We start from the raw sequence: 21306 nt of genomic DNA, 5'->3' as shown, positions 1-21306 counted from the left end.
CTGATATCCAAAATATATTTTAAAAATTCAAAAAACTAGATATCAAAAAACAAAATAATCCAATTTAAAAGCAGAGTATATATCAAAACAGAGAATTTTCAACATAGGAATCTCAAATGACTGAGAAACACTTAAATGTTAAACATCCTTAGCCATCAGGGCAATGCAAATCAAAACAACACTAAGATTCTATCTTACACCTGTCAGGATGGCTAAGATAAAAAACACAAGTGACAGTTCGTGCTAGTGAGCATGTGAAGCAACACTGCTATGGCTAGTGGGGGTGCAAACTTGTGCAGTCACTTCGGAAATCAATATGGCAGTTCTTCAGAAAAACTGGGAATCAATCTACCTTAAGACACAGCTATACTACTCTATCATACCACTTAAAATGTGTTCGTATCAGCTTTATTCATAGTGGCCAAGTTGGAAACAACCTAAATGTCCCTCAATTGAAGAATTGATAAAGAAAATGTGGTACATTTACATAATAGAGTATTAATCAGCTGTTAAAAACAATGACATCCTGAAATTTGCTGGCAAATGAATGAAATTAGAAAATATCATCCTGAGTGAGGTAATGAGACCCAGAAAGACAAACATGGTATTCACCCATTTGTAAGTGGATATTAGCTGTAAAGTAAAGGATAACCATGCTACAATCCATAGACCCAGAGAGGCTAAGTAATAAGGAGGGCTCAAGGAGGGATGGGAAGGGAAAATAGATTTCCAGTGGACTTGGGGTGGGTGGGAATGAAAAGAGGAAGGATCAGGGAGAGGGGTGGAGGGAGAGAGTGATAAAAGAGATAACATAATTGGGGGGGCACTTGGGAGGCAATGTAGAAACCTAGTGTATTAGAAACTTCATGGAATCCTTGAGAGTGAACCCAGAGAAGACTCCTAGTAATTGGGAATACTGTGATAGTTTGAATGTAATTGACCTGTATAAGCTTATTATTAGAAAATGTGATTTTGTTAGAGTAGATATGGCCATATTGGAGGAAGTGTGTTACTTTGAGATTGGGCTTTGAGTTATCATATATGCTCAAGCCACAGCCAATGACTGTTTACTTCCTTTTGCCTTCAAATCAAGATGTAACAACTCTCAGTTCCATAGCACCTTGCCTGTCTGCATGCTGCCTTGTTACCAGCTATGATTATAATGGACTAAACTTCTGAACTGTAAGGCAGCCCCAATAAATTGTTTTCCTTTATAAGAGTTGCCATGATCATGGTGTCTCTTCACAGGAATGGAAACCCTGAGACAGATATGAAGCCTGAGCCAGTCATTTGTATAACCAAGTAAGGCTTCCAGCAGTGGGACTGGAACATTAACCCAGCCACAAACCTTTGACCTACAATCAGTCCTGCCTCCTAGATGTCCTGGGGTAATGATAGAGCAGAACTTGTGGGAGTGTTCAGCCAATGACTGGTCCAATTTGATGGTCATGCCACAAAAGGAAGCCCATACCTGACACCATCTGGATGGCCAGGAACTGAAGACTGGATCATCCAGAGACCCAGATAGAACCAAAGACAACTGAGAAAAACAATCTCAGTGAAATGTTTACTAATTATTGATGCTTAGCTCACTTGTCATCAGAAAGGTGTCATACAGTATCAGATGGGAACAGATGTAGAGACCACAGCCAAATACTAGGCAGAGCCAAGGGAACCAGAAAAAGATTGCAGGAGCCAAAGTGGTCAAGGACCCTGTGAGAACACAGTCCTCAGAATGGTTGTGTGGCTAGATGTTCTTGTGAGATTCCTAACAGTGGGAGTGGGTAATATCCCTGACTCTCTTCTTTCTTCTCCTCCATCCCACACCCACATCACCCTGAAATCCTCAGTGACTGACACAGTGGACATTTCCGTGATGTAGCTGTTTGGAGATCAGTTATACTCATATAACTATCCCTCACATGTTCTCTGCATGAAGCCCAATAAAATCACTGGTCTCACCAACGTGATTACCCACCATAATTATATGGTAAGACCCAATTGCTGAATACAAAACTCACTTTAGATGAAAAACATCAATCAGTCTCAAACTGACCAGGAAACACTCTCCTTGTTGGCTAGCTTACATAGTACCATAAAGTGCTGTGCAGGCTTCTAGAGAAGAAAAAGCATCAAGGGTCTTACCCAATGCTGGATGCTATAGTCTACAACGCTGACCTATCAGGAAAGATGTACCTACTTTTGTAATAGTGCTTTGACAGTTACGAAGGCAACCAACCACTTTCTGATTGACTACTAGGTCTCCTCTTCAGGAGGGATTTTAAACCTGGTACTATAAACCTGGCCAAGAGCCCATGGATAGAGAGGTCATTGACCCTAGTGGGGAATATACTGTTGTTTTCCTAAATGGTCATGCTGTCAAATTGTCTTCTAAATATTTCTGTTTATAACCATAGACCTAGACTGCTCTCAACTTTGGTCAGTGAAGCTTCTTTTTGCAGTGAGTAGTGGCTAATGCAGAGAATCATAACTGACCAGAGTGCCAAGCATAAGTAACTGTGTATTATAACTGAGTGCTCAGCTATGGATGGGCCTTTATCAACCTCTCCTTACCAAGACATGGGGAACAAAACAGAAGAGGGGATGAAAAGAATTTAAGAGCTGACAGAGACGAGAGTTGTAAAATGTCATCTTCTAGGCATGGTCGGGCTGGCGTGTGCATCAAACCATTGCAGCTGTGGTTACCAGCACAGATGTGGGAAGAGCCCCTTAAGATCTCTCCCCTAACTGAGGAACTATTGGCAGCTGATTACTGCTGAAGAGGCAAAGTCACACTTCTTTGGGGATGTGGCCTCTAGTAGGTTGCTCATGGCTTAGTGGAAAGTCCCACACTTACGTGCATACATGCAGCATGATTAGACTCAGGAAATTATTAATAACAATAACAAAAAGAAGACATTGAGATTTTAGACATAGATCTGGGGAATGCCAGCCTACAATCCCATGGCCAGAGAGTCTAGGAAACAGAACCTTCATTCAATGGCTGATGGAAGCAGAGGCAGACTCCCACAGCTAAACACTGAGCTGAACTCAAGGAATCCAGTGACAGAGAGGGAGGACTGATGACCAAAAGGATTAAGACTGGGCTGGTTTAACCCTCAGAAACAGCTGACCTGACAAGGGGGGAAGCTTCACCTAAGCCTCTTCTTGTCACCAATCATTATCAGTTTTCCCTTTTCCAAGGCAAAAACACAGATGTAACCTCCAAGGGAAGGAGAATTTATTCTGGAGCCATTATGGTTGGTCATGGCCTGGAAACACAGACTCAGGTTCTCCCAAATACCATATTTTAATGGGGAGACAATTTTATGAAGTTTCATGGTAACAGAACAGAGAAAAGCATGAATCAAGGAACTTTTAAAATATACCAATGGGACTGTGAGATATGTGGTTATATAGTTATATAGAGAGATATATGATTATGTAGCAAAGTAGGGAGTTCTTAGATACTATGGCATTCTTTGCCTTTAGGTTGGCAAAGATAAGTGTCTGCTTGTACATTTCAAAAGGATTTATAAGAATTAATGTTAGACCAAGCATAGAGGTGGGCAATGATAGCTATTAAGAAGCCTAAGATAACCCAAGATAATTGGAGTCTGGAATCAGAGACATTATAGCTCTATGCAATCGAAGAACTTCTAATTAGTCAAACTTATACACTCTTTACACAGCTACATCTTTTCTAGGCTCAGTTCCCAGCTCCCCCATTGGACAGATACCATATTTTATACATGCAGATGTCATGTGGGATTTATATCTGATGATACTGGGAAAACTCTTTACTAAAACCTGGCATTAAGTCATGCTGAGTGGACAGAAAATAGTCTTCAGGGAGTGAAATATTTGTAAAACCATTAAGGAAGAAATCCCAGGTTCACTAAAATTTAATAGCCACATTTGAAACTCCAATACCCACTACTCTCTATATTGACACACTTCCTCCAACAAGGCCACACCTCCTAATCCTAATCCTTTAAAAAAATTCCAATTCCTGTTTACTAAGCATTCAAATATATGAGTTTATGTTGGCCATTCTTATTCAAACCACCAGAATGTGTTTGTGTGAATGTATGCCACACGTGTTTGGGTGCCTGTGGAGGCGAGGCGAGGGCATCCGATTTGCTGGAAGTGTTGCATCAGTTGTGAGCCACCTGATATACTGTGCATTCTCCCTGCCAGCCTGGTCCCAGAGCCACATTAGTGCCAAATGAACATGCAGGATGCTGTATTAATTATGAAGCTGTTGGCCATTTTCTATGGTTTCTTAATAGTTGGCTCTGAATTAATTATTAGCCCATAATGACCAATATATATATTTTAAAAGGTCTTGTCTTACTGAGAAACACCAGACTGTGTGTGTGTGTGTGTGTGTTTGTCCTCCTGTCTCAGCCTCCCAGAGCTTAGATTCTAAGCTTTGTTTTATATTTTCCTATGATGTTAGACACCTTTTCATGCATGCGTTGGTTATTTTATACATTCTTGGGAAACATTCTATTAAAACTCTTTGTTCATTATCAAATTGCCTTGTCTTTTTACCCTTGAATTTTGAGTTCCTTGTATGTCTTGAATGCTAGACTGCAAACTGTCATTCACTTTTTTTCATCTTTGTTTTTAGATAGGGTCTCATTATGTTTCCAGGTTGGCCTTGAACTCACAATCTCTGGGATTTGGTCACCCAAGTGCTGGGACTATAGGCATGCAAAAGCACCACTACAGCCAGCGTTCACTTGCTTGATCTTTGAAAAATCTGTTTTCTTTACATTTTAAGAAGTCAAGTTTATCTATTTTTTTTATTTAGTTTGCTATGCTTTTAGCTTTGTGAACATCAATTACACCAATGTTATATACCTCCAACAGCTTCTAAGAGACAAGGATGAACTCACATGAATTATGGGTTCACACACCACACACACACACACACACACACACACACACACACACACACACACACACACAAATCCTCTGAAAGTACTGAATCTGCATATAAAAACAGCACACATTCACTCAGGAAGAAATTAGAACTTATCACAGAGACATATCCTGGTTTGGTTATTGGTCTTTTCTTAAGTTGTAAGAATTATGAAGTTCCTTCCGATACTCAAGCAGAAACAGGAAAACCTTCAAAGGGGAAAATTCCTTTTAGGTTTGCCTATGCATTGAGTATAATTTGAATGAGCCCTCAAAAGTGTATTGTTTGAAGCTTGGTCCTCAGTGTGGCCATGCTGGGAGATGGGCCCTTTAAGTGGCTTAGAACAAACTAATTAAGTCATGAGAACACTGCTTTAGAAGAATTTAATGATAGATTGGCAAGTGAGGCGTTTCTCTGGGGAGTAGATTGTTACAAAGAGGAAATGTGACCTCCTTTTCCCTCCCTAGCTGCCTGAAACAATCTGTGGTCCACCAGGCATGCTCCAATACACATATACCCTCCTGCCACGATGCTGCTCATCAAGAAGCCTTCGCCAGACATCAAATCAATGGGACCATTGATCTGTGACTTTTAGCCTCCCCTGCTGTGAGCTAAATAAATCTTTTCTTTTCAAATTACCCAACTTCAGCTGTTTTCCTACAGCAATGGAAACAAGGCAAGTCAGGCTCAGGCTTTTCTAAGAAGCAATACGAAGGACTACAGACAAAAGTGTACAAAACTCTGTGTGTGTGTGTGTGTGTGTGTGTGTGTGTGTGAGTGTGCACAGTTACCTTGTCACTGAAGTTCAAAAGCTACAATGAAATGAGGCATAGAGGCTCATGCTGATAGACAGGAGCCTAAGGCAGAGGGTTGCCATGAATTGATCATCCTTTCTCAAAAATAAGAGGAAAGGCAGCAGTCAAGTCTCTGGGGTGCCCTTTAGTCACCAAGGTGCCACGACCCTTTCAGCACTGCACCACCTTCTGCAGCCATTTCTCATCCCGAACCCTGTTTCCTGGAAACAGATGTGTTATCTTCTCTGCCCTCTGAGGCACTGGGATGTCATGCTGTTAGAAATAGACACCTGCTTTTTACACCACCACACCTAGCTTTGCCAGATATGGTTCACAAACTTCAGTACACATCAGAGGTGACAAGAGGAATCATTGTCAGAAACACCTAGACCCATCCCTGGAGTTCCTGATCAGAAGTCTGCAATGGCCCAGACTTTCTTTGTTTCCAGTAGTTCCAACATGGTGACCAATGATGTGCTCAGAGAGCATACTTGAAAAAAAAATCTGCTCTGTTACCACAATCCCTAAATGTGGTTGAACACCAGACTCTCCTTGGGAGATTATCATCAATGCCTGGGAGATGAGTAAGTTGAGCACAGAAGAGGAGTGGGTTTAGTACTGAGTTATTCCAATGCACACTGACATCAGAAGCTACCACTCCAGAGCCCAGCCATGGCTTCCCTTATCATCACTACCTAGTGTCTTCATCTGTATCAGGACTTGCATATATACCAATGCCCCTACTTACCGTGACTAACTGAAGGTTTATTATGTTCTATTTCATTGTGTATAACAATAGTAAATGATGGCCACTCCAAGGGTTTTTTTCTTAGATGAAAGAACAGAAGTCTTGGTAAGTCCTTTCCCTCATTCCTCCCACTTGGCTTCATGAGTGAAACAGGATCTCACTCCACTGTAGGCATCGTCTTGTCCCAATCTTCATCCACATCCCAGAATTTCCACCTGGGATTGAACCCGGCTTTGTAATGTCTAAGTCCCACAGTGGAGAAGAGCTGGGAATAGCTCTCAGAGACTCTATCCCTGGGATAAGCTCTTGAAGGCACCACATCAACTTTACCTCCTGTTTCCTGCAACAAATAAACCTATTTCTTGAGCAGCTTAGTTTCTCAAGGAAAGTCTGTCAAGTGGCACTTTCTCTTACTTCAAAGAGATCCTCCAAGTTCAACAAAAACCTCCCTCCGCTCACACACATTGCTGATCTTCCGGGATCATCTCATCGAATTTCTCCATGGCTTGATTCCAGTTACCACTGGAGATGCTTCTGTGACTTGGCTTAGGCCACACATGGTCTCCACTGACCCTCTCCCCTGTCACTTCTGTGTTTATTTCTTTATCTTGGATCATCCTCTACATGCCCCATTCTGAGTCTACTGATCTTCTACAATCCTCGCCAGTAACGTTGTCCAGAACCCATAAGGAAGCAATGGTGAGTGGGTAGGAGGGGATGCCAGTTTTCTCATTGTGGTGTATACAGTGTGTATATGATATGTAACCTGAAGTTAGTCATTTCCTTCTGTTACAGACATTTTCTCAATTGGCAATGATTTTACAAGTTAAAAATACATGGAAATAAAGAAGACTCTTCATTCAATAGCTCTCTGAGCTTCATGGCAGATTCTTAGAACTTGGGACAACTTGCTTGTGGAGAGGCCTATCCTATGAGAATTCCCTCTTTCTGGTCATCCACATACAGCTAATTAAAATTCTAACTGAGTTTAGGATCAAAGAACCCTGGTCCATCGCATTCTCACATTCTTCCTTCTTCTTTCAATGTCTTCCAAGATCTATTTTAAACTGGAAGTGTTGTGTACTTTTCAGCAGTCCTTTGACCTGTTCCCATTAAATCAAAAGGGGGAAGAAGGTCTCAGGCTTCACCTAACAGCCAATCAGGGTATGACGAAGGTTTGGATAAGTTTCTCTGCATCCGTGCCACATCCTGGGAAATGGTGTGCTTCCTTGCCAGGTGGTCGACACAGTTGCTTGGTAATCCAAATCCACTTCAGCGGGTGATTTTGAAATTGAACTCTTTGGGGATGAGATGGCCCAGAGAATAGCATCACTAGAGAACTCAAGCCTGCAGAGGTGGCTTCGAGGTGTTCACAGTGAGCTGGGAAAGCACAGGAGGAAATGCAATGCCAAGGATGCTTTCCACTTCTCACCCCAGTGCACTTGGCAGCCCCATGACACTCTGACTTTCCAAATATTGGAAAGAAAAGCAGCCAAGGATTTATGCAAGAATGAGAAGTGCCTGGAGCACTTCAATTTCCGGGTGGTTAAACAAAAGAGGACACACACCAAGAAAAGCCACTCTAAGTGAGTGCAGAAGAGCGAGACATTTAATTGAAGGAGGGAGGAAAAAAACACAGAAGTGATGATCTAATTATTTGTGTATAGCAGGACTGCCATGAGGCAGGCTTACATAGATTCCTTGCACTTCTCCTGTCCATGGGCCAATGTGAGGTCCATGGTTCCTCAAAATTTTGACTACAATTTGGGAATGATATTAATCATGAAACACATTCGCCACATAGGAAAAGTTATTTCTCTTATTTCTTTTCAGGGTTGGGATTGAATCCAGGTTCTTAAACTACTTGGTGGTTTTTCTGCCACCGAGTCACATCCCAGCTCCAGGAACAGTTTTTAATATGCACACAGAGGCAGCTTGTCAGGATGTGGTCACATCTCCTAACAAAATCATAGTAACAGGTACCCAAGCTGTGTAAGGTTGGGTGAGGTGTGTTCCTTCGTAAGGGATCTACAAGAAGCCCTATCTGTCATCATGAGAGAGGATCAGGCAGCATGATCATATTGTTAGCCTGAGAAATTATCCAGATACAAAATTTAAGATCCTGTATCTGCTGAATGCATGTCACTTTTCCACCATGCTAAGTCAAATCCACAAAGCTGGGGACTGTCTGTAGAACATGTCTATGCATTGAATTAGCACAGGAGTGTCCTAATTCTACAGGACTCCTGCAACCTAGAACCCTGGATCTGCTGGCTTCAGGCTGTCCTGCCTTCACCTCAGGTAGAGCTACCACAAATGCTAACTCTGTCAACAACTAACACAGAACAGTTGAGGGTGGGAGATAATAGATCATACAGCCTTCCTCCATGTGCTTGGGCACCAGATTCTTTGGTGGGCTGTTACCTCCTGTGTAATCATTGTCTTGTACACGAGTTGCCAAAATTTATGGTGTCTGCTACAATTTTGATCTAAAGTGTCCTGAGAGATCCAAGTCTTAGCACTAATGAAAGATGGTAGAAACATTGAGAAGTGGGATCTAATCCAGGTGTGGTGACACATGACTGTGGTTCTGGAGGCTGAGGTAGGAGAATCACAAGTTCAAGGTCAAGGTGAGCTACACAGTGAGATGTCTCCAAACAAACAAACAAAATGACATGGGAACTAGTAACAGGCTTGAGGAAACTGGAGACATGCCCTTGACAGAACAGTAGCACTGTGGTCTCTCTCCTTTCATTCAGTGACTCGTGTTCTTCCACTATGCACTGCTGTCACTTTGGCAAAAGCCCAAAGCAATGCTCCCAGTAGATCATGCAAGCCAAGACAACTTTTTCCCTTTATAAATGATTATCTTGAGCTAAAGAAATAGTTCAGCTGTTGAGAGCACTCATTGACTGCTCTTCCAGAGGATATGGGTTCAATTCCCAGCACCCACATGGTGACTCATAACCACCTGTAACTCAACTCTGGGGGAGCTGATGCTGTCCTCTGACCTCCAAGGGCACTAGGAACTCACAAGACACAAAGACATCCATGCAGGCAAAACACCCATACACATAAAATGATAGATAGATAGAAAGATAGATATTTGATTATCTTGAACATTTGTTACAGTAATGGAAACTTAACAACTTTGGACACAGCCAAGGATTTGAATTATATTCTTAAATATAGTTTATATTTATAAGGAAACACATTATCTATAAAGAAGAAAGATAGGAAGGAGCATAGGGAGGAGGAAGGAGGAAAGAGAGAGAGGAGAAGAACCCATGGCCCCAATATAGATGCCTCTCCAAAGAAGTCCTTCAGGGTGGTCCGGTCAGATGCTCCATTGTCTGTGAGCCTGGGTTCTGAGTTATAGTGTTCTGTCTTCTTGTGAGGAACTAAAGTGATGTCCACACATTGTGATCATCAGTTTCTGTGTCTGTGGACTGACATTTTCCATTACAGGGATCAGATCCTTAAAACAGAAAAGCACCATTGCTGTCCTGCCCCCACTCTAACTATGCTAACCAGCCCTTGGTAGGTGTCAAAGGGGATGCAAAAAGAATTTATTACACCCTAGTATCTCAATACATAGTGTTGGAGTGTTAGCTGCAGAGAAAAAAAAATGTGTCTCTAAGCCCAGCAATAATTGATTAAAGGTCAGGAGGGCATATATATTTGTTTCTCTTGTGGATTTTTGTGGGAAAAACTAGAGGAAAGTGCAAGTACAAAATATATTGCATTTCAAGCCAGCTAGGCCTTGTTCCTAGACAAGAAAGTACTGACTGCACAACTCAACCTCAACAGAGAGTCCATCTTGAGAGGAAACAGCACCCCACTGTGCACACCAAATGGAAAGAAACAGTACAAGGGGACACAGTGCAGCACGAAGGCTTTTCTTCAACAAATACACCTTGCTTTAGAAGCAAATTTCTCTCAATGTTTCTTCGAATGGGTTGTTTTCTTCTAGGTTGGTTACCATCCATCATCCCGTGAGACCTTGGTACTGTTCAGCAACATCAACTGTGCCCAGGTCTCTCATCCAGCACCACTATGGCCAGTGAAGTGTGCTAAACTGAGAAACAAGAGCCCAAAAGAGTTTAATGATCTTGTCCATGTCTTCTGTTTGGTTTTGGTTTTGGTTTTTAATGTCTCAGATACTTACTGACAACAGGCTTTCAGAGAAATCCAAGTGTAGTAAATGCACAAAAAGTTTTCAAACTCTCAGCCAGGGCAGCAAGCTGGGGCTGGAAGGAGAGCAAAGCAGGGACCAGGGGCACAGCCTGTTGTGACACCTTCAAATTCCACACACAGGGGACCAGAGGGTGGTAGCTGACAGAGATGGAAAGGTTAGGTCCAGGGCTCGGGAGGATGTCACAGCTTTGGACAAAGATGATTCTGAGGAACCACAAGAGGAAGATGCCTCTCTAAGTCCAACTCAAACATAAGACTAGCTAGCATTAGTTTGACAACAACCCTACTCCCTATCTCTAACCATAATCACCATCCCACTCCAAACCCTAACCTAACCCCAACCCTAGTCCCAAACCCAACCCATCCCTGACCCTAATCATAACCATAACCTCCAACTCCTTGTCATACCACAACCAGCAACCACAAACCTATCTGTACCGATGTCCATGGTCAGCTGCATATCCTGCATGACAGGTAGAGGTTTAGCCTCACTGTCCTGCATGAAAGTGAACCAAACATTTATGTCTTGAACTTAGACATAAATACATCAAAGGTTAGAAGGACTGATGATGGGCCATGAGAATAGAACTGAGATTTGCCACCACCCTTTATCTTCAAATTCAGAATCACTTAACACAAGGCTGACGGGGAAATGTTCATGAATATTTGAAACCAAGGTAGTTTTGTTCAAGCAATGAAGGCCATCCGCCTGTGAAAACTTCATCGTTTACAAAGAAAATCTCATTTAACTTGCTGCAAATCCAACCCATTAAGTTCCCCTGTAAAGAGATTTTATGGAGCACATGGAACTTGCTAGCTTCTGGGAATATTGCAAAGACTTCTTGTTGATGGAGAATATTATGCACTTTTCCCTATTTCCTACCTCAAATTTATTATTTTTCTCCGTTTAAAACTTTATTTCACAGAAAGTAAAAGCGGATCAAGCCAAAACCTCAATCTTTATGGATTTTACTCCAGAACATATTGTAAGTAGACACCTGAAAATAAATGTTGAAGCACTTGTTCTTTTCTAATCCATACAAAGAATTTGAAACAAACTTGTTGAGACACATATCAGTTTCAATATGTGCAAAGAAAACTCTTCAAACGAATGAAATTTCACTTTTAAGCAGCAGCTTACATACATGGCCAAGCAAAACATTCAGTACATTGTTCAACATTTGGATGAAGGGTATTTGAATTTAAAGCCAAGAGCCAAGATCCTAATTTTAATCGGAACCAAACTTGCAATGAGTGCATCACAGAGCATCAAAAGATGCTGGATGTACAGGGGATGATATAGTAAGTGTATGTTTTCAATAAAGATTGAGCCTATTGATTTAAATTTATTTACTTTGCCTAGAAAAGCATCTGTAAGTTGAAGAAGAGCATAATAAATATATTACCTGAAAAATTAACTAGTAAACTATTTGAAATAAGTTTATCCTCCGTTTCCAGACTTTTCAGATGACATATATATTATTTTGGCTCAGATAGCATTATATATACTAATGATACATACTAATGAATTGCATATGAGTTACAAGATCTCTGCCCAATAGAAAATTAACATATGAAGGTCCGACTTTTATCAGGGAAAAGTGAATAAGGGTAAGGAACAGAAATTCTCTGAACCTTCACATTAAAAATCAAAAAGCAAACAACAAAACCTCAAACAAAAATTACAGGTAGACTGAATTTCTAGTGAGATCATAGCTTTTGAAGTCTGGGGCTGTTCAACACTGGTCTGTGTCATACAGTTATGGCTGGATCCAAGATAGTTATTTGTTCATCTGATCCACAAATACTTACTGAGTGCCTATCCTGCAAATGAGTGCCTGCCTACCCATCTGCTGAGGGCCTTCTCTGTTTCCAGGTGCCTACCCTAGGCTGAGTAACTGCTCTGACACTAACTGCTTTACTGGCTACTGGGTACTTGCCCTGATGGTCAGTGCTGCCCTAATTCCCAGGGCCTACCCTGATGCTCAACGTCTGCCCTGATGCCAGTGCCTATCCTGATCCTTAGAGCCTGCTCTGATGCTCAGTGCCTGCCCTGCTCTGAGCGCTTATCCGCTGCCAGGCACCTTGCCAGTTTCCCCAGCCTTGAGAAGGCCTGTTTGTGGTAGGCATAGGGCTTTGTGTGGCTTGCCCTTGATGGAATGGAGATGAACTTGTTGTATTAACTTCCTCCCTTCCCATAAATACTGTAGAAAAGTGTGCCCACTGGATAGAGGTACATAGGTTCCTCTGCAGAGCACAGCCCCTGAGACACCTATGGGCAGTCCCTAATGTTAACCAGCCTGGAACTTTCTTTAGACTCTTCAGGAGACAGATAGAGGATACTGCTTATTGACTCTGGCCAAGAAGAAAGCCCCCAGGGCAACCAACCCCCATTTCCCTTAAGCTGTAAACTCAAATTAAACAGTAAGCATCACAACATCACCCAGATTAAATTTACATTAGAGTTTAATTTTTAGCTGGCTGTATTGTATAAGTCTAAATCTGTACAAGTCTTACCTATTAGACTGTAAATGGACTCTATGTCAGTTTATGAAATTATCAAATATCAGCTTATTCCATTTAGTATGATTTCTTCTGTAAGCTTACTAAGGTACTCCAGTTCATATTTTTCTAAATCATGTATTTTTCCATAGCCAGATATTGAAATTACCATTCAAATATGAATATACACATCTTGGGTTGCATTAACTCAAGGCTATATCTAGTCTAAATTTCTTCTGTATTTTCATGGGAATTTGTTTCTAGTGCTTTTCCCTTGGCTTATGCTATGTTGACCTTAGACTGTGAAGCCCATTCCTTACAACACAATCATATGCTCACTTACTATGTTCCTCCTCTGTTCTCCCAGGAACTCTTGCCTCCATTATATTAGTTTGTAAATACCAAACTAGGTCTTAAAGAAACCTAGTATAAAGACTGAGCAAAACCATGAAAATTTTCATCATAACAAAAGACAACCAATCATGGGATTCCCCAAGTTGACACACACAGGCCTGTGTCCTTCCAGCTTCAAGCTTGAATGTCATAGGCAGTTGAATTATCCCTCATCTGATAATAGAATACAGGTATAGCAGTGTCAACAAAGATCCAAAACAATGGTCTGCTCTTCTATCATATGAAGTAGACTCTAGGGGTAGATTTATAATCTTTCCAAAGTAATGCATTCTTCACAGGATACTTTCCTCCATGCCTGACTTCACATCAGTTGAGAGGGGAGGAGTGAGGGATGGAGGGAGGGAGGAAAGGAGCTCTTGTGAAAATCCAAAGGGTTGGAGAGTTAATGTGCCCAGGAGCAGCCCATAGCAAGTGATGGGCTCTATTGGGATGACAACACTGATGCCCTCACTCTCGGGCAAACTGAGATACCAACTGTATGCCACGCTGTCTCCAGAGCTTCCCAGAGCCGACAGTGGAGGCTAATGTTGGTCACCTTCTTTTTCTTTCCCTGTCTCACTAATTTTACTCTCCTCCTTACTTTCTAGCATCAGCCTGTTCAGCTTGCTGTCCTCAAACAGCTGACTGGATGTCTGCTTCTTTGGGAAATTGAACTCAGGGCTCTGCAGAGAAGCAGAACTAACGTAACAGAGCGATGAGGGGAAGGGGTGTTGTGCAATTAACTGAGCTGCCAATGCCTCCCTGCTATGGGCAAGCTGGATGCCCTGGAGTGTTAACTTGCTGTTCTGGTCAGAGTCAGCCTACACCCCTTAGGAAGGGGATAATCCCCACCCACGTTGGGGAGAAAAACCTGCTGGACCCCTTCTAGGAATTCAAATGCTAATCTCATCCACAAACATCCACAGAAGAACATCTGAGGAAGACTTGACCAAAGAGCTGAGTCCCTGTGGTCTAGTGAAACCTCTGAAACCAGCCATCAACAAACTCAAGCATCAATGTCCATCTTCACCACAACCCTGGGATTCTGGTACACAAGAATGTCTCCACTTCATAAGGTATATGCCCAGTACCTGGTATATAGTAGATACTTAGGAAAGATTGGGGATTTGTCAGAACTGTGTCTGGTTTTTGCCTTCTATCCTACAGTTAGTGCAGTAATTTATTTCTCAAATTGCTGAGAATTCTGTAAGGTGCAGTCCAAGCAGGTACACGCTTTGTCAAGGGCTACAGCCTTGCGGTGTGGAAGAGGTTTCCCTGTTCGACAAACACAAAGCTCTTGTTTGTTTCATCACCATCAGGCCATTAAAGCTGCAGAATAGTTGAGTTAAACACTTAGTCAATTTTATACTAAGCACTGTTTATTTTTCCGTAAAATGAACTTGCTAATTTGATGCCATAAAATTCACAGGGAACATGAAGATCCTTAGCCCACTATTTTCCCCGAACGTTAACAGTTTCCACTGTTTCCACCATACCATGCATGGCTCCGTTTCAGCTGTGTGTGTACATGCATTTAAAGCAGCCATGACAGCCTGGAACTCGGTTCTCATTCCCTGGTCTTCTCTCCCTGCCTGTCTGCTTCGGCTCTGCATCCCCCATCCACAGAGAGCAGCTTATAAAAGAGATAAATGTTTCCATCGGGCTGTGATGCAGAAGCTGCATGCTGTTTGGATTTGCACTGTATCATTTTTGTTGTCTCCTCAGGTCATTTATAAAATTTATAAAATTTTGCAGTTGTGTGTGGGCGTGTAGGTAGAAAATTTCCAAGCATCTTGAATTCTATAAAATCCAGGCGGAACTTTGCCAAATCTATTCCCTTCTTGCTCTTTAAACTCATATACCTTTAAAAGGATATTCAATACTTTTGTTTTTGCCTCAGTTACTCATGGCCCATTAAAGTGTTGTCTTTTAAAAGCTATTTGCCATTCACGGAGTCTCGGGAGTCCATTTACAATCCTTCTTAAATCTTTTTTTCTCTGAAACAGGAAGTTTCTTTTTGCCAAGGGTAAACACACTCTGAGCAGAGACGTCAGACAGGCTCTGTGGACAGCCAGGGCGCTGTGGTGACCTCACCAGGGGAAGCCTCATCTGAAACAATGGGAGCCTAAGAGTACAAGCTTACATGACCAGCCAGGAACTGAAACTTCCTTCTGAGTTTGAGACTACAGGTGACTAGAGAGGGCATATGTTCTCAAAATCTCAAGTATGGTCATATGCAGAACAAATGTTACAGCTGTCTGTGTGCCCTAAGCTTACACACTTAGGAAGCCACATAGCACACAGCCATAGCTTAATGCCTGGCTTTCTTACTCTTAGAATTTCACTTTGGGTTTAGCCAACACACATCTGAGACACAAGCGCTGAATAACTATGTTGCCCAGCATTGTTCTGGAAGCTAGAAATCCAAAATCTGGGTTTCTGCAGGGGTCTTATTCCCCTTTGGAAGAATATTGTCCTTCATTGTCTTCCTGCTATTGTTTGCCAACAGTGTTTGTTGTTTTCTGGCAATAAATTCATTAGTTCCAACTCTGTCTTTATTATTGTCTGAGTGTCTCCCCCCTGTGCCTCTATCCTTTCATGGGGCGCGCCAGCCGTGCTGAGCTTAGTGCCTGTTCTGATCTGACATTTACACCAGCAGATTCCGTATTTCCAAAGAAACTTGTCTTACAAGATTCCAACAGACATGAATCTGGGGAGGAAGCTGTTTTAACATTTGCCTGTGTAAAGTCAGAAAAAAAAAAGAGAAAGAAAGGGAGGAAGGGAGGAAGGGAGGGAGAGAGGGAGGGAGGGAGGAGGGAAGGAGAGAGGAAGGAAGGGAAAAGATGGAGAAGGAACCGAGTGATTCCGCAACAGCACAAGTGTAACGGTGAGGAGGGAGAACTGGATCAAGAAACCAGAGAGCTTGTTACTGCTTATAGGCAAGGATGATCACAGAAACAAAGAAGGAGATGGACGGAGACTGAAAAACCTCTTGTTAGGCCCCATGTTAAGCTTTTGCCAGGGAAAACCAGACATGATGAGTTAAAGGTCAGGTGGTCCATAAGCTCCTCTGCTGTCTACCCTTGTGGGGATCATAGGGCTGACAGGGCAAGAATCTAGAAGAAGGTGTTACTTTGCTTCTAGAAACGACATCATGTGGTCTCTGAACTCCTCAGTGTTGAACCAAAATGGAGGGGTAATCCTGCTGTGGCCACTGTGCACATTTAGCTCAGTTCCTGAAGCACTAACACTTGAGGTAATGGCCTTAGGGTGTGGCTTCGCTATGCGGACTTGATCCCTTATAAGGAAGAGGAGGGGCCTCATTCGGGCTCTCTTGGGTTGTGGTCTGAGCATGCTGCTTCGCAGATTCTTTATTTGGGGAGCACTCTCACAATGAAGGTAAATACTGCTGTGGTCCTTCGGCTTCTGGAGATGCAGGGTCTGCGACACAGGATGCTTAGACCACAACGCAAGAGTGAGCCTGAGCAAGGCCCCTACCCTTCCTTATAAGGGATCATGTCCTCATACCGAAGCCACACCCTAAGGCCATTACCACAAGTCTATTGGCCGAACAAGATGCCACTACAGCCATCAAACCTTTGCCCATTCTTCTAGACTGGAAGAACAGGCCTCTGAGTACTCAGCAGCCTTGCTTGGAGGACAAAACCAATGAAGCTATAGAAGTTAAGGTGACAACCAGTATTTTGGTCCCTCCCCTAGGTTGGCCAGGTACTAGGGGGACATCTAACAGGCTTCAGAAACTCCAGCACTTGAACTCACCATTGTACACCTTGAAAAGAGGAGGGTCCTTTCACATGGGAAAATGTCATCCATGTTTGCACAGAGAAACCACAAATTCAGCAAAACCCTGACCATCCATTAGATGACATAAATAAGTGGAAAGGGGAAATTAAAGGAGCCAAAGGGTCCTCTCAATCCTGAAAGAAGTTCATAAAGTCCTCAAGCTGACCACCTGCATGATCCTACATCCCATGAGAAAGTATAATTAAAAATTAAAATAATTAGCAATATAACAAAATTAGTTTCTGTCAACCCAAGGCAGGATTGTCATCCTGACCGAGAAGGGACCTGGTGCTCCTATAGACATACTAACTATAACTAATTTAAAAAAGGACTCTACCAGGTCTTATTAAATATCCCAGTGGTTATCAAACTATAGGGAATTACCAACTGGGTTCACCTGCCCAAAATAAAACTATTTTCCAAAAGGCTTCAACATAAAAATACAAGAGACCCAATTAAAGACATATACTTTCTCTTGAAAGGGGGCCTCAAAGGCCAATCTCAGATCAGTGGCCCATAAACCCAGGATCCACAGGCCCTGTTCATTCTTTTGGAATTTTCCTAGTTGGAATAGATCTGATGACATTTACAGCCCCCCTTCCCTGTGCTCTACCAGGCAACTCATCTTCTGACCACCATTAAAATCCTTTTAAGATGTTTTATCTTTGCCTAAATCTAAATCTAAGTAAATACAAGGCCAACTGTTTGAAATATTATTATTACTGTGGGAAATCTCTATCAGTGCAGTCTGTTGTATAGATGCCCAGATTAGAATGACACTACCAGTACTTCAGAATGTGTCCTTAACATCCTATGCATCTGACTGTGTTGAATGTCCAGGTCATCAGCAGAGAAATTGGTACACATGATTTAGGCACATCTAAATTGGTTTCCTATCTTGATTCTCTCCAGTCTCATACAGCCTTCTGGAAAACCTAAATCAGCCAAACCTCAAATGGCAGAATGGCATGGCATGCCTGTAGCCAACTAAAATTAACTGCCACTGGGCACCACAGGGCTGTACCTCTGCCAACATGGACACCTTACAGAATCAAACACTGACTGGTGAGGACAACCTTCACTTGTAAAAGCTGTCACTGAAAAGTCTGCCAGATATTCTAGGAGGCCTGTAGGCTGAAGATGGATACCCCAACATTGCAGACAGCCCTGTCACTCCCCTGTCTTTTGTGTTCTTTCTTGTAGTGTATTCAATAAATGCATTTTCTACTAAGGTCTATTGAGTGAATTCTTTCACTGTCTACAAATACCCTATCACATCAACATAGTTCAAACTCAGCAGGACAATTTTGACTAAGTGTCATAGTCAAAGAACAGAACTGTGTGACCCAGTCGTGACTGAATTTGGGCTGTTTGGTCTCTTAGCAGAAGTCTTGTCAGCATTAGTCTCTGGACACCTATTTCCTTCTTGTGGGATTCCAGAAGTCTGGCAGGTTTCCTTCATTTTACCCCAAAACAATTTTACTGTATTCCTGCCTTTGCCTAGGAAACTGAGGGGCTTTATGAGTTACATGTCTTATCTCCTCAACAGATGAGAGCCTAGCTTCAACATCAGCCCCTTTTCAGGGCACCCTTGGGCATATTTGGCAATATAAACAAGGCAAGAATTTTCCAATTCATGTGATGCTAGTTCCTTCCATCTTTCTATGCTCAGGATGGAGCCCAGGGTTCATGACTGCTAGGCTGGCATTCTACCACTGAGCCACAGCCCAGCTTCAAGAATGTCCTTTCCTTCACTTCCTTCCCTGGAATACATTAGGGGAAACACTAAGCTCTAGGAAAAAGGCTACATTCTGAATAAGTTGAGCTGAGTGCCGAACTGCTTGCATATCGCCTCAGAGAGATTCCAAGTTAAATGACTTTCTTAGCCAGCACTTTCCAAATATATGCAATCCCAAAAACAAGAGCCTTACAGCTTGAACATTTAGGGAAAAGAGCTGGCTTTGGTTTGTGCACAGTGAGAAGGGCAGGGTAGAGATTTAGTTTAATCTTTCTTTTATGTTTCACTATTTTAATGGCCAATCCCTCACAACCAACTTGGTTAGTCATGCAGCTTGTACTGACTTACATTAATGACAGAAACTAGAGACAGAGATAATCCAAAACAGCAGACTGTGAGCCACTAACAAAGAACTGGCTTTGAAGGGAGCTAAACTCACATTATCATATAACAAAACGTGTCAGAATGGAACACAAAATAACACATCTGAAACCATTTCCTAAATTGCTCCAGTATAATAAAAACTTGGGGAGTCAGAAATTGAGATACAGACCTGATAAATCCAAGGAACAGCATGGAGTCAATTGGTTGACCCTCTCTCCATACTTTTCCTGAACCACCAGTCCTAGAAATCATCCCAGAATCCCTCCTCTCTCTTCCTGTCCCTCTGTAGCAGACCTAATCAGTTTCCAGCAACTCCATGGCTGATCCTGGCCAGCCAATCTGTCCTTTGATTCAAGGTGACATTATTGGCACAGTGAAATAAACATATGAACAATACTCCCAGAACATGTCCCACTTTTGTCTAAAGAAAAAGGAAAGGTTTTAACTCTAACATAGTAAAACTATGTACAATAAGAACATTTATCAAGTAAGAAATACATTCACAATGTCAGTCCCTTAGTATTTGGCAAATTCAGAGAAAATACTCAATTATGGGTCCTATCATGGGGAGTCCAAAGTTTTGTACCTAATTTGCTTTCTATTATAACTAAGGAAAACTGTAACTTAAACTATCAAATCTATAACCCCATCAGAGACTTTAGAAGGATATAATATTATCTGATTAAATAGGAAATACAGAGCAAGCAAGTTCCAAAACTAAGAAATGACAGAGACAAAGTTCATCTGCAATGTTGGGGTATCCATCTTCAGCCTACAGGCCTAGAATATCTGGCAGACTTTTCAGTGAAGCAGGAACTTAGAAGGACTGTTGTACCTTGTTTTGGCAAAGTTTGGCAGTTGCCTTCTTTTTTGTCCTGCTTGTCCAGTTTGGACAACATACTGTAAGTAGTTAAGCAAGGGCAGTTTCTTGCTCAAATGGCTAGCTTTGTCACAAATGAAAGCAAACTCCATATGGAAGTTCTGCAATGTCTGACATCTTCTCTAAAATAGATTGGTATTACCAGGAACAGACATGTCTCACTGTCATGAAAAGCTTTATATTATTAAAACACTAAAATGTCATATTCTATCGGTCTCTGAAGTGTTTGAAAACCATCTTTATATTAAAAATGTATTTTATTGACCTTGAAAACGTATCTAACATGACTGTAAGTTTGATTTTTATAGATGACTAACTACTAACCTATATTTCTTTATTATCCTAAATAGTCTTCAAGGACTAGAATTTTACATCACATTTTTAAATGAGCTACATAGGTAAAATACCTTGAGTAGGAGTAGAAACATTTAATACAGTATAACAAAAATAACCTTAGATTTGTATCAATATATAAAAATTCATACCAATGAAAACTATTTGAGACTAGCCTTCTTTGTTTGAAAGTAGATTCAATAATTTGCCCTTTTATTCTATCATTTCTATATCTCCCCTTTTTCTTTTCAGAATCTAATTTCCTTTGCTTAGTTTCCTCCCTGATCATGGCCAATGATAACAAACATCCATTGAACAACCAAAAACCACCCACCCATCTCTTGGGTACGTGGACATGGTGTTCTTAAAATTGCTTCCTGTTATCTGGGGGAAATAGAATCTCTAAGGACCATGAAATAATTGAGATAAAGATCAAGTTCTTGGAGAGTTAACTGTTGTCCAGTCTCAGTGTGATAGGACATTGAAAGGCTTATCTGAAATCCTGACTGGAGGAGCCTGTGAGACTGAACCATCTCACCTAACTGCTTTGAAGTTGTCCTGAGCACTCTGTGGGTCAAAGCTGATCTTTGGGTGGTGTTTGTC

General features: G+C 41.8%; 1 long non-coding RNA gene across 1 annotated transcript; it reads left to right on the top strand.

The window, feature by feature from the left end:
* Positions 1–11594: 11594 nt before the first annotated feature.
* On the top strand, positions 11595–16111 carry LOC121143761. The gene is made up of 3 exons (XR_005881085.1): positions 11595–11655; positions 14173–14640; positions 15571–16111. It is a non-coding gene; the product is annotated as an uncharacterized LOC121143761 (long non-coding RNA).
* The last annotated feature ends 5195 nt before the right edge of the window (positions 16112–21306 follow it).

This window comes from Mesocricetus auratus, unplaced genomic scaffold, assembly GCF_017639785.1.
Source record: "Mesocricetus auratus isolate SY011 unplaced genomic scaffold, BCM_Maur_2.0 Super-Scaffold_100013, whole genome shotgun sequence".
NCBI classification, from domain to species: Eukaryota; Metazoa; Chordata; class Mammalia; order Rodentia; family Cricetidae; genus Mesocricetus; species Mesocricetus auratus.
Note: the sequence above shows the minus strand (reverse complement) of the source record. Positions and strands in the feature narration are given on the sequence as shown.